The 12,932-nt window shown below is 35.3% G+C and overlaps 1 long non-coding RNA gene across 1 annotated transcript; it reads left to right on the forward strand.

Moving 5' to 3' along the window:
• The first annotated feature begins 4,639 nt into the window (after positions 1 to 4,639).
• Positions 4,640 to 12,679, forward strand: LOC131050063 (uncharacterized). The gene is made up of 2 exons (XR_009106849.2): positions 4,640 to 5,150; positions 10,146 to 12,679. It is a non-coding gene; the product is annotated as an uncharacterized LOC131050063 (long non-coding RNA).
• Positions 12,680 to 12,932: the final 253 nt, after the last annotated feature.

Below are 12,932 nucleotides of genomic sequence, written 5' to 3' on the forward strand. Positions count from 1 at the left end.
CATTACACCAAAAGGTCGACCTATTAATGCTCAATACAACTACAAGACTTAATGTATCCATAAGAGGCGGTTAAACCATGTCATGAACCCAAGTGTTGTGCTGCACAATACAAGGAGACCAAGGGTGCACACCTTACAACAATCCCCCTAGCGCAAGTGAGGCATTCAAACCCATGACTGAGGCTTTGATACCACTTGTTAGAAACACGATTTCTATTGCACCTAAATATTGACCTATTAATGCCTAATACAATTGCAAGACTTAATTAATCTATGGGAGGTGGTTAAGCCATGTCATGAACCCAAGTGTTGCGCTGCCAAGCACAAGGAGACTAATGGTGCACACCTTGCAACACTATCAATTGCCTTGTCTCCTTTGTCACTTTTCTCGCAGTCCCACAGAGGTTTTTGGTTAAAACCTAAGGAAGTTGGCAGGGTGGCAGTGTTTTATAACCCTCATCGTAGTACTTCGCCCATAAATACTTAGAGCTTAAGCAACCTTGTGGGGTAGCGATGTGGGTGAAACAAGGTTTGATATAACTCTCGTTGTCCCACAAAGGGACCAAAAATTGTTTAAAGTGGTCTTCTGGGGTAACAGTAAAGTCTCCAGCCCGCACTACTAACATGAAAAAGGATTAGGATGTCTTGCAGGGCAGTGGAAAAGATGAAGCAATGATTCATGTGCCCCCACTATCCCACAAAGAGAGAAAACTATTCAGAAGATGGTTGTGGTATCTTAGTGAGCTTATTGTTGGCCCGCTACCAAGGCTAAGATTTTTTATAAGACTATTGCGGGTGGGTGGTGAACCTATTGAGCCACAAAGGTTTTAGGACTTGTTTGCAAGGTGGTTGTGATAGCATGTTAAATACATCTACTATTGCCACAATCCCGCAAGAAGGGAAAACAAGATTAAAGGGATGGTTGTGGTAGGATGATAAAGGAATCTATCATTACTGTAGTCTCGTAGGTTGCCCTTGGCTCAATCTTGACCATCCATTTGGCAACATAGACCTAGATCAATAAAGATGTCTTAATTGCCTATTATAAGGATTCTCATGATGCATCAAGGCTACTCACTTGCACGTGAAGTCGGATCCAATGATCCACATTCAAACTTGATGCAAAATATTCAAATTCAAACAGTTTCTTGGTGGTAGTTTCCAACTCGTAGGTCGATAATCAATTCTAACCTCATCAATGGCTTGAATTTGATCTGATTTTGCCCCTACCACTTCTAGCTAATGCAAGGTGGTTGCCATTACTTTTTCTAGGTTTTGTAGACACTTCTCAAGGTTTCCCATGCCCATTTATTGTGTGCATAAGACTTTCCGATCCCGATAAAGCATAATCAGACACTATCCTTGTGACAGAGCTATTTGGATTTTGACGCCTCTTGTCTACATCAACTGCAACAACGTCTTTCTCATCCTATGGATCTACCCCAACATGCAAGCAATCAGATCTTGGATCTAATTCATGTATCTTTATTCCTGTTGTAACCTAACCCTAGTCAATTAGGTTTTTTTAAGTAAAACACCCAATCTAAGTTATGCTTGCACTATAAAGGCAAATTTATAACATATTTTCAAGGGTTCTTCCCCTTTTTCTCTTATAAAAATTTCTTCTATAGCTGTAATTTGCCTTGCCTTTACATCAACAGAGTAATCTATTTGACCTCTTTTTAATTCAAACACCTTGTGTAATGTATCTTACCTTTCTATTTGAATGTATTTTTCTCTATTTTCAGATTTTAACATCTTTTTAGGTGCTATTTGTGAACAACTTTCATTCCTTCTACCACCTTACATGATCCTAACCTTTGCACATATCCTTAAGAGCTTATTAAAATGGAAAATCTATGTATGTTTGGATAATTTTATGTATGTCTCGTGCATTCATAGGCAAGGAAAAAAAAAAAATAGTCTTGGTGCATCACCTCCATTTACTTTTCTATAGTCTTTCTCCCCCTTTCTCTACAAGTTAGTAGAATAATTTTAGGGATAGGCTATATACAAGTGTTGGGTTGGTTCAACACTACACCTTGATTGGAAAGGAAGCCAACCTTCTCTAGAGACTCAACCTCGCATGTCAAGGTGAAGGTTGTTTCCATGTTTCACAAGGTTGTCCAAGTTAATATCTCAGGCAAGGGTGCAAAATTTTGTGACAATAATTACATTAAATGATCTTAGGTTTTAGTATCTTTAACCCATTTTGTCATATCAAATCTCTATAAAAAATTCAACAAACCTCTACAAAGAAAATATCTCCTTCATAAATTTTACCAAATGACAAAATATCACCATCCAAACATGTCCATATTATCACTAACTAGTATGCTAAATATTTCAAAATCTTTGCTTCATGGGGGGACAAAAAATTCTCAATTTTAACTACCCCTAAACCAATACTTTCATCTAGTTTCTTGAAGATTCGTTTTCACCATCCTAAGGTATATATCCATCCTTAACCCCACTTCCTTCCTTCTTCCAAAATTTTTCCATCTCCTTCCTTGTCTAAATTGGATCAGCCTTCTTCTATGAATTAGAAGATCTCACACTCTTACAGAACCTTGAAATATGTCAGTTTGTTGCAATTATAGCATGTAGTACCATGCAGACCATTTCCACCTTTTCTTATTTATGGATCTACAATAAATAGCCTTGTGACCAAACTTGTTGCATGTGTAATAGTGGCCATAGAAGGGTTGAGCAGTCATAACATTGTTCTCATTTATGAAATTCATCATTTTGCTTCTACATTCATCATGATCAAATTTATTGCAAGTATAACACTAATAATTAGATAGTTGAGAGTTCATAGTATTGTACCTTGGAGGCCTAAAATAATTCATGTTCATTCTACCTACATTAAACAATCTTATGTCCAACTATATTGTAAGAATAGAAGTTACGGTTAAAATATTGAGAGTACCTAGTTTGAGTAGTTTGGTTAGGAGATGACCTTCTAAAGTTCTTCTTCTTGTTTTGAACTTGTGTAAAAATGTTCCTCTTCCCTTCTATCTTCTTGGATTCAACATAAGAATTTTCTTCTACCTTTTCATTCTTTGCTTCACTCTTAGAATTTTCTCCCTTCTCAAAACCAAGGCCACCCTTCTCTTTTCATGGTTTTTGATAACTAAGTACTTCATGTCGGCAATACATGTTGTCATTGATGTCAACTTGATGTCTAAAAATATGTATTATCACAATAAAATAATTGGAGTATGCGTGGAGGTCATTGATGTACTTGATAGTGTGTGTATATGTTGAAGATATTGGACAACAACTATACCAATGATCAAAGATGTAGAAAACAATCCAAAGAATCACATGATGATATTATACTAGTCTAGAGAAAATGGTATGTAGCAGATGATAAGTATTTGATTCTCAACTTATCTATATGTTACAGTTGTCTTGGTTGAAGTATACATGCCTTGGGTGTCAGTACTATGATGTTTGAATTTAGTACATTGATTGCTTATCCGAGGGAATCTTTCCAAGTACAAATCTATCTAGTTCCATGTCCTTGTTTGTTAGTATTTTGCTTCACATTCTTCTGCCTTACATGATTTTGATGGTGTAGAGGATACACAAGGAATAAAAAACAACTGGTAAAGATGTGAGAGTTGATGTGAAATTTTTGAAGTGCAAAATAAAATATTATTTTCTTAGATTATTATGAAGTGTGTTGAATCTATATGAAAAAACATTTTGGGCTACAAAGAGGACTTTACTATCGACATTTGTTAGATGCTTCTTCTTCAACAACTCACATTGTGCATTTAATTGTACCTTGCTATGGAGAAGTGATCTTCAAATTGCAAGTAGTGTATCTTGTCCTAGGGTAGTGTGCCTTAGCCTACAAGTCCATTCAGGGAGTAGTGAGCTTCCTTGGAATTGAGCATAAAATAATATTTGAAAAATATTGTTTTATATATTGAGTTAATCTTCACCGTGGTTTTTCCCTCCTTGGGTTCTATATCTAAAAGTCCTAATGTTCTTCTATTGCACTAGTAGAAATATGGCAAATAAATGACTATGTGACTAAAAATTTTAGTCACGACAAGTAAAAATGACCAAATTCTAGTCATTTTTTACAACACAACTATAAATGACTAAATAAATGACTAATTTGGTCATCGGGTAAGAGACACAACTAAATAATTAGTCACACAAATAAAAGTGACTAAATAAATGACTATTACTCCTCTATTACAACTAAACATCAATTTTATGCTTGAACAACAATTATATTTATTGTTGCTATGTGGAGCCTAATCAGACTTAGAGGTTATATTTTCCCCTTTTATCGGCACTGTTTCGCCCCAAATTATTCAACGGGGGTTTGGGTGCAACGCCCCTTGTGGGGTCTAGGGGTAGCGCCCCTGGCGTGCTCCCAGTCACGGTACATGGCGAGGTCAAGGGACAACGCCCCCGAAAGCTCAAATGACTTATTATTTTATAAAGGTGTCAGGTGAATCACTACTACACAATAGAAATGTTTAAGACGTTGATTTAAGAAAATATTAATTTTGTCTTAAAAACATGTTTTATACTTAACTTCTATTTTTAATTATTTAATTGTCTCAAATTAAGACAATAGAAGAAAACACCTTTTTTTAAAATAAAGCTTTTTCTCCCCTCTCTTCTCGCTCAAATCATCTCCTCATTTCTGCTCTCGTGGAAGCAACATCATTTTGGGCATGCAGTGATCAACGACAAGAAGCATTAGCATGGGTTTAATTTTACCCCCAAACTCTACCCACATTTTCCCATCGGCTTGATCGACAGGACACGATTTGTGTAGGGGTTTTCTTGTGGATGGCACTGACATAGCATCTACAATCTCCATCTCCGCCCTTCATGTCAAGCACATTCTCTAGATTTGGTTTAGAATGAGTGTAAGGCTCATGAAAAATCAATATTTATATCGATACAAAGACCTAGATGGAGATTCACCAGCGAAGACCGAGGCAGGTTACCCAACCTCAAACCCTTGACGTTTATCTCGAAGAAGCACGAGTTACAAGAATGAGTGGTTGGGGCTAAGGCGTCTACTGGTGGATCTAGGGAACAAATTTTAGAGATCTCGAACAGGTTCTTATTCTCGTGCATCATCATCGACATAGCCCTAGGGTCGAATCCAGGTAAGTACCCAATACTGGCATTAGATTTTTTTGTATGACTTCAACTTGTTTCTTCTGTAGTTATATAGCACAAGCTTATAGGATAGAATCCCATACACTGTGAAACTTTGATTAACAATAAAAGGGTTTTACGGGATTAAATAAAAAGGTAGAATAGTTTTGGAGGTCATCTAGAATTGTCTCTAGATGACAAGATTTGAAAGCTTGTAGAGGAAAAATTCAAATAGCCGACCTCGTAACATTCGATTTGAAGGGTTTCTATCATAGCAAATCTTCCAGGTACATTCATATTCCTGAATTTATTTTTCTAGTCTACCAATATATTTGTCTCAGCTATAATCTTCTACAAGGAATTTCTTTGTCTATTCGTTATTAGAGTTTTAGTGGTCTATATATGTGTGTATAATATATATTTTTAGGCACATTAACATATTTGGGTAGATTACATTTATTATAAGCAGGCAATATGCTCAATCCATCTTGTCCTGTCTATAGGGTGGCGTCTTCCCACACCTCTTTTAAAGGGGCTTCTTCAAGCCCCTTTTCTTCTATTGATGCTTTTAGACCTGCTCTCAATCACAAAGGTTGTCTTCTTGATAGTGAACAATCACCGTATTTCATGCTCCTCTATACTTCTCTTTGATGATACATTGAGATATGCTTATCATGTGTGGGATAACTGATGACTGTTATTTAGTTCTTGACAATAAATACTATAGAGCTTTGTTAAAGGACCGCCAACTCCTTCTTGAACTGTAGCTCTTAATACAGTTCTTCATCTTTTGCCTCTGTGTCTAATGGTTGTTCACTGTCCTAATGCATCTGATACTGCTCTTTGAAGGGGCTTTGAGGCTACTATGTATCTTTCCATCTAGAAATCTTGTTTACTACTATCATCACACTTTTCATGAATATTAGTCTCTTTGATTACAACCTTGAAGCTTTTCCCTCATTACTCTTTGAAATGGCTTTTTTAAGCATTCAAACTATCTTTAGGCCGTGAATGGAGTATTGATACCTTTGACAGGGTTTGCTCTTTACTATTGTTCTTTATCATTGCCTTGAGAATGACTATCCTTAGGCTGTGACTTAGCATGTAAAGGTTTGCTTTTATGCATATAACTATCCCTCTTTGTTATTTTTAAAACCTGTTATGATTACCTAGTGTTGTTATTCATCAAATTTTTCTAATGCTACTGTCACGGGCGACTTTGGCTACTTGTGCATTGCAAATCTCTGATTTCATCAGTGATCTCTGTCCTTTATGCTCTGTGAATTGGTCCATAATATACTACTCTTTGTGCTTTAACCTGCACACTCTGAATTGGTCCATATCATATTCATGCACTTTAACTTCTAAATGCTTCTCTATCCTCCTATCATGATGTCTTGGATCTTGTCACTGCCTTTTGATATATTTGATAGTCAAGTTGTAACTGCAATGGCTTCTATATGTAGTCTTGTCATTCTCTATGTATATTCCCTTTGCTTGTAATTTCATATGGCTTAAACATCACTGTTATTTCATCTCTTGAGATTGTCTTTACAATGAATTGCCTTAAGAAATTGCAGTTATTTATTTCACTGGTCATGCTCTACTATATTTGCAACCATAGAATGTATTACATTATTCACATCTCTGTCTCTCCCATTATTTGAAACCCTTTTGACTTTGTTTTCTACATGGACCGCTATTATGGAGTAGGGACTGTCACTGTTTCTACATTCTGTTTTGAAGGTTGTCAAGAATCAAAATGACTGTCTTTTGTGACATGGGCCGCTCTCACTATATTTACGTTTGATGTATGGATTTTGAATGCTTTTGAAAACTTAACCGGTCATCAATGATCACTACTTCTTTCTTGTCAGTGAAACTCGTCTTTGTGTGCTATCATCTCACTGTAGCTGCTCCTTCTTGAACATGTTATTGCTTTTGTAGACCTTTGCGTTTAGTGGACTGCTATCTCCCTATCTTGACTACTCCATGGAGATTGTAGATTGTATTTCTATGACTGCACTGAGGATGTCTATTTTGATTTATCACTATCTTGAACGCTGCAACCATCCATTTGGGCCTTAATTTGCCATGTGGCTGAGATTCCTTTCATTGTGATCTGTCTTTTAGCAAAGACTTCATTTTATATCTTTTGTGTTGTTCATAGACTCTTCATTATCAATTTCAGTCCTCTCTGTGAATATGTAGCTCATATACCATGATGTAGGGTTTGACAATGACTGTCACTATTGTTCTTTCACTGTATATCATTGTTTTATCAAATGTTCATACCTTGGAAAGCTTCTTCTTCTGTCTACAAATACACTATCATTTAGGGCTTATGATGACTATGAAACTCATTGTCCTCTCAAGCAATATTTGACTAATGCTCTTCAAACTTTTGTTGCAGACTTATTCTTTAGAAACCTTGCTTGACATTGATGAAAACTTCTAACAAAAACAAGAAATCTTTCATGGATTGTCAAAACTTCATTGATCCTCTTCTCATAATAGTGAGGTCTCTTATTACATAATATTGTGCTTGCATTAGTATTACTAAATGACTATTATAGCTTTGATAAGCGAACCTTTAAAGTTTTACGGGAAAATCATTTACCATGAGTAATGATGTAACTCTTTGCTATGCATGCAAGATTTAGTTAGCAATCTTGTGAAACGAAAATAAACCAAGGATGAGAAGCATGTGGTACAAGGATATCAATTAGATCCCAAAGATGACCATCATCAGCAGTTTTACAGTAGACCATATTGTGCAACAGTGATCTTGAAGACAACCCTGAAGATGGTGAAAAGTCCAAAACATGAAAGGCACCCAAGCTATGAAATCATGATCAGTATTAAGATACAATAGTCTCAACTATTGGTAGAAGCATTAAGAATATCCAGTCACCTAAAGGCATGCAAAATTGTAGTGCATGTACCTATGGGAATACCAATTAGTAATGACAGAAAGACATTAAGAGTATTCAAGGTACAAAGACATTCACAATTGATAGAAGAGTTCACTGTCAAATGACAGTAGTAGGGATAAAATGTTATGAACACCTTTACATAATCAAATTCTCAAAAGTGTATCTATGATGACAATGAATACAGATGCACAATCATCTCATGAACTAAAAAAATGCCAAATGAGTTGGTGGCACACTCCCAATATAAAAATGCAGTGAAAGCTACATAAGTTGCTACATAAGTACAATCATCAATAGTCATGATGATTACAGTAAATTTGCACACAACAAAGGGTAGGAAATGAAGAAGATGTATGAACTCGACCTAGGGTATACAGAGAAAGTGTTTCAAAACACAATCATTGGTTACATTAAGCAGTCCTTCAGAATAGTTGTGACAATGAAAAAGCATACCGGAAAGACCAACAAAGATCCTAAAGAAACACAATGACATTCAATAATGAAAAGTAATAGATAGAGCCCTAAAGATTGAGGCAAGAAAAAGGCACTATCTCAAAGGCTAAGAGGCATACTTTTATAAAGACAATGAAAAATGATAAGTTACAGGTTTGCACTATCAAGAACAGTGCTAGTAAAAGAGTACAATGTTGAGATTAATAACCATGGAGCACCCACTGTCATAGAGGGTAATGAGTAGAAAAGGCAGAGTCAGTGGTCAAGAATTGAAGAAAGAACAATGAGTACAAAGATTCAATCATTCAAAGGTAGTAAGCAACAAAGAGACCATTCACAGAATGAAAAGAGCAGTGTTATCTTTATGACAATTTGATGACAGCATGGATGCACAAATAGTAAACAACTTTTATATCACATAGCAGCAGTGAATGACTATATGAAGTGTGCATACAAGAATGGGAAATCAATGTCAATCAAAGAGCAACAGAGATGTCCAAGACCAATCCACAAAGAGAGTGCAGTCCTGAAGCATATATGATAGTGATTTTGACACCAAAGAGTCAGACCCTTTCCCTTGCAGCCCAAATAGTGCACGAGGCAATGATGATATTAGTCATATGAATCGGTTCCATGTAAATGTCTGTAACCTGAACAATGAAATAAGCTTTAGACCCTAAAGCTATTGCTACAATTTAAGAATGGTCTCCAAAGCAAGAAAAAAGATTAAGACAGAAAAATATTATAATAGTGACAGTCATAAAGGGGATTGTTCTCTCTTCAATGGTTCAAAACAGTTTATCTCGAGGGATTTGGAGGCACAAAGGTTCAGAATCAGATCTAATCACAATCAAGAATGCATGTTCAATATCATAGAGCTAAAAAGACCATGAATATACTTAAAGAGCAGTGTCTCAGATCAAGTGCATTCAAGGAAGGCTCTTCAATAAGCACAATGAAGGATTAATGCAAACCCCATGAGAAAGAGGTCTGATACAAAATCACAACCTCATGACTGATCAAAGCACAAGAATACTTAGAATAGTTATGAAGCAGAATACAACACACAAGGATATATGGAAAACTCAAATGTCAATAACAACAACATCATGAAAATTAGGGCACACATAGGACAGTCATTTGGATGGTCTAGGGTTACAATGAATAAAGACAATGAATAAGTATAAGTATAGTGACAAAAGAGTCCTGAAGCATCATGTGTTGTAGCAATGAACAAGTTCACTGAGTAATATGCATTGAAGAAGTAAAAAAATATATACATCAAAGAATGTTTGTGGGACATAATGATGACATTTGAATTTCAATACATGTTGTTTCTGGATAAGATTGTGTGTGTTTGGATAGTATTCAATACATGCTTCTGTTTCTGGATAATATTGTGTCTTTTTCATCATTGTGATCTGAAACAATGATACAAAAAACACACAATCTTATGCACAAACAACTATAGATTGTGGAAAACTGGTATCTTTAGTATTTAATACATTTAATAAAAATGTTTAGATGACAATGATTGGCTTTGGAAGTCATATGTATTAGGTGATATGTGATGAATGATTGCCTTTCTATTGTTACATATATTCTATGTTCCAGTGCATGAGGCTCTTGATACCGGATTTTGTAAGCTGGATGAGCATGACTCCTCTTTTGAAGACCTTCAACTGATTGTGAGTAAAATAACACTTTTCTATGTTTCAAAGCTGATCTTTAGAATTATTGTAGAGTGATGCGCATTATTCGGTTTATCTTCTTAGGTGCATGATGGACTCAAAGTTGACTTGTACTTTGGGAGGCATAGGATAAGTATTATTTACTGTATATTCATTTGTCTCTTTCTTATATCTGCATTTCCTGTGTGCAATCAATTCACTGTTCATGACAGTCTTATCAGATTTGACTATTACAAGTTCTTGTCCCCGCTAATTTGGTAGCTCTCCTACTACTAACATGCTCTATTAGGAATGTAGTTTGACTTCTAGGGTCTTTTATCTTAGCCTTTGTTGTTCTAGGGCAGACCCTAGAGCTTCCAATTGCTCTTCAAAAATCTGATTCTCTAGAGACTATTTTTAGCAATCTTATCACGACTCTCTCTTTAGATGGTGTTCACTGTGTTGAGAGCCTATGGTCTTTCATTGTCTCTCTATTAGAAGGCTTTATTTTGGCTTCTCTAAGGAATGCTTCATTATAGTGATTATCTTTGATAACCTTTGCTAAACATTGCTTCAAAATGCAAACCAATTCTAATATAGGTGGTAACATTGCTTCAAAATGCAAACCAATTCTAATATGTTACCACCTATATAGGCTGTGACTATCATTGTAAACTATTATTCTATATTGTAAAATGCCTGATGACTGCTCATGGGCTGTCTTGAGGCTGCTCAACACTAACACCATGTCAACATGACTGTCTTTACCTCTTTGATTGTTAAAAGATGACTTCTCTTTGATGACTCATTGTCCTTTGGTCTCATTATTCTGAAGCTCATGAAGCCTGTTGTTCTCCTTGTGACTGAAAATCATCAATGTATGCTATTGTCCTTTCATGGTTTCCTTAGCATGAATATTGTTTTGTTGTCTTCTTTTTGATATAAGGTCTCTTGCATTCATGTTTAGGACCCTCTTCTTCTTATGACTGCAAATATCTCTTGTTCTTTTAGCTTTGGCAATGTCTTTAAGGTCTGAGATTCGTTTGGAACTATCTTCATCCTGCTTTTCAAACTCTTTGCTAATATGATACCACTACTGTGATTATTTAGAGAGTGACCTCTTCTTGTTGTCTTAGGTCCAAGACACATTTCTCCCTTACTGCTAAAGCCTATCTTCAGAGTTTGTCTTCTCTTGTTGACTTAGACCTTGACAGATCCATGATCTTAACTCTTCAAGATTCTAAGCTTTGTGATTATGACCTTAACCTTCTTGGCTATGACTGTTCTAGCATTAGCATTTACTGTTCTTAATGTTGTGAGAGTCCTAATAAGAACTTATCACTGCAAACAACTTCATTACCTTGAACTTTGAAGGACTGCATTTTTCGATTCCTAATCACTGAAACTTTGTTGGGGGTTGTATTTTTTTTATTGCCTTTGTAGCTCAGTTCCTTTTGGACTATGATCCCAATCTACTAGGTCTACTGGTCTCTAATTTGTATCTTCATTCTCACCCATAGGCAGCTAACACCAGGTAAATAATCTCAAACTTTTATCATGTGACTGAAACACAATCAAGATTGCAATTTCTAACATTCTGTGAGTGCTATGAAACCACATGCAAGTACTATTCAAGTAAGTTAGAATAGTAACGAAGTGTAATTAGCTAGTATACATATAAGATTATGGAAATAAGGGAGAACATATAACTTACATATGGAAGCTTAGAGCTTAGTTGTAATAGAGTGCATACATAGATTTTGACAATTCATCAGTGCATTGTGTTTGGGGATGCCATGGTCCTCAGTTGTGGGGACTTTGATTGCCAATCCATGTCTCTTTTTGGAGTAGTCATAAATTCTAGCACTATTGTAGTCTCGCCCTCCATTTGTTTCTACCTTGCAATGAGTTAGTTATTTTTTTTTTCAGAGTAAAAAGTTGTTTTTTTGTTAACCAACAAAATAAAAAAAAGCACATACAAAAACCGATTTGTCATTTTTTAGTTTCTTATAAATATTTATTGAACGTTTATTTGTGCACTATCGAATATTTTATATCTCAATATGACGTATACAATTTTTTTTGTTTTTGCAAAAATGTGTTGATAAACTCCAAGGGGATAAAGTTATGGTGTTGGATCCATTTGATGGTGTTGCTGTGGTCATTGGGTTGATTCACTCACTATCTATTGTACATGGAGTCAACTTGAAAGGAATGAGAGATGCAAATGTAAATATTTTAAAGGTCACAAGTAACACACATCTTCTTTACGAAGACAAAATAGAGGGAGTTGTCCGCTTTGAAGAGAAAAAATGAACCTTCACATGGTGGCCACTAAAATATTTACAAAAAAATGACATAGTTGATGTGTATCATGTACTGATAGTCAGACAACATGGCCTACTACTTTATGCAGTGGTTTGAATGTGTTGTTCAGGGATCTTTATCTTTAATAATATGTTTATTTCTCTATCTTTATCTTGGTGTATTTGCAAGAGTTGGAAACTTTTAGACTTTAACATCTTTGATTATATATATCATGATGTCGAATCAATCTTTTAATTCTAGCATGTTGTAGCTTGTTTGTATATGTAATCTTTTTATTTGCTTTAATGTTCTAGTTCAAGTTTAATATTATGTTATTTCGTATTATAAAATTTGTGGTATTTAATAAATTATTCATATCATGACTATTTACTACCAATTAATGGAAACCAGTAAATAAAAATGA

The sequence above is a fragment of the Cryptomeria japonica genome, chromosome 3, assembly GCF_030272615.1.
Source record: "Cryptomeria japonica chromosome 3, Sugi_1.0, whole genome shotgun sequence".
In the NCBI taxonomy this organism is placed as follows: Eukaryota; Viridiplantae; Streptophyta; class Pinopsida; order Cupressales; family Cupressaceae; genus Cryptomeria; species Cryptomeria japonica.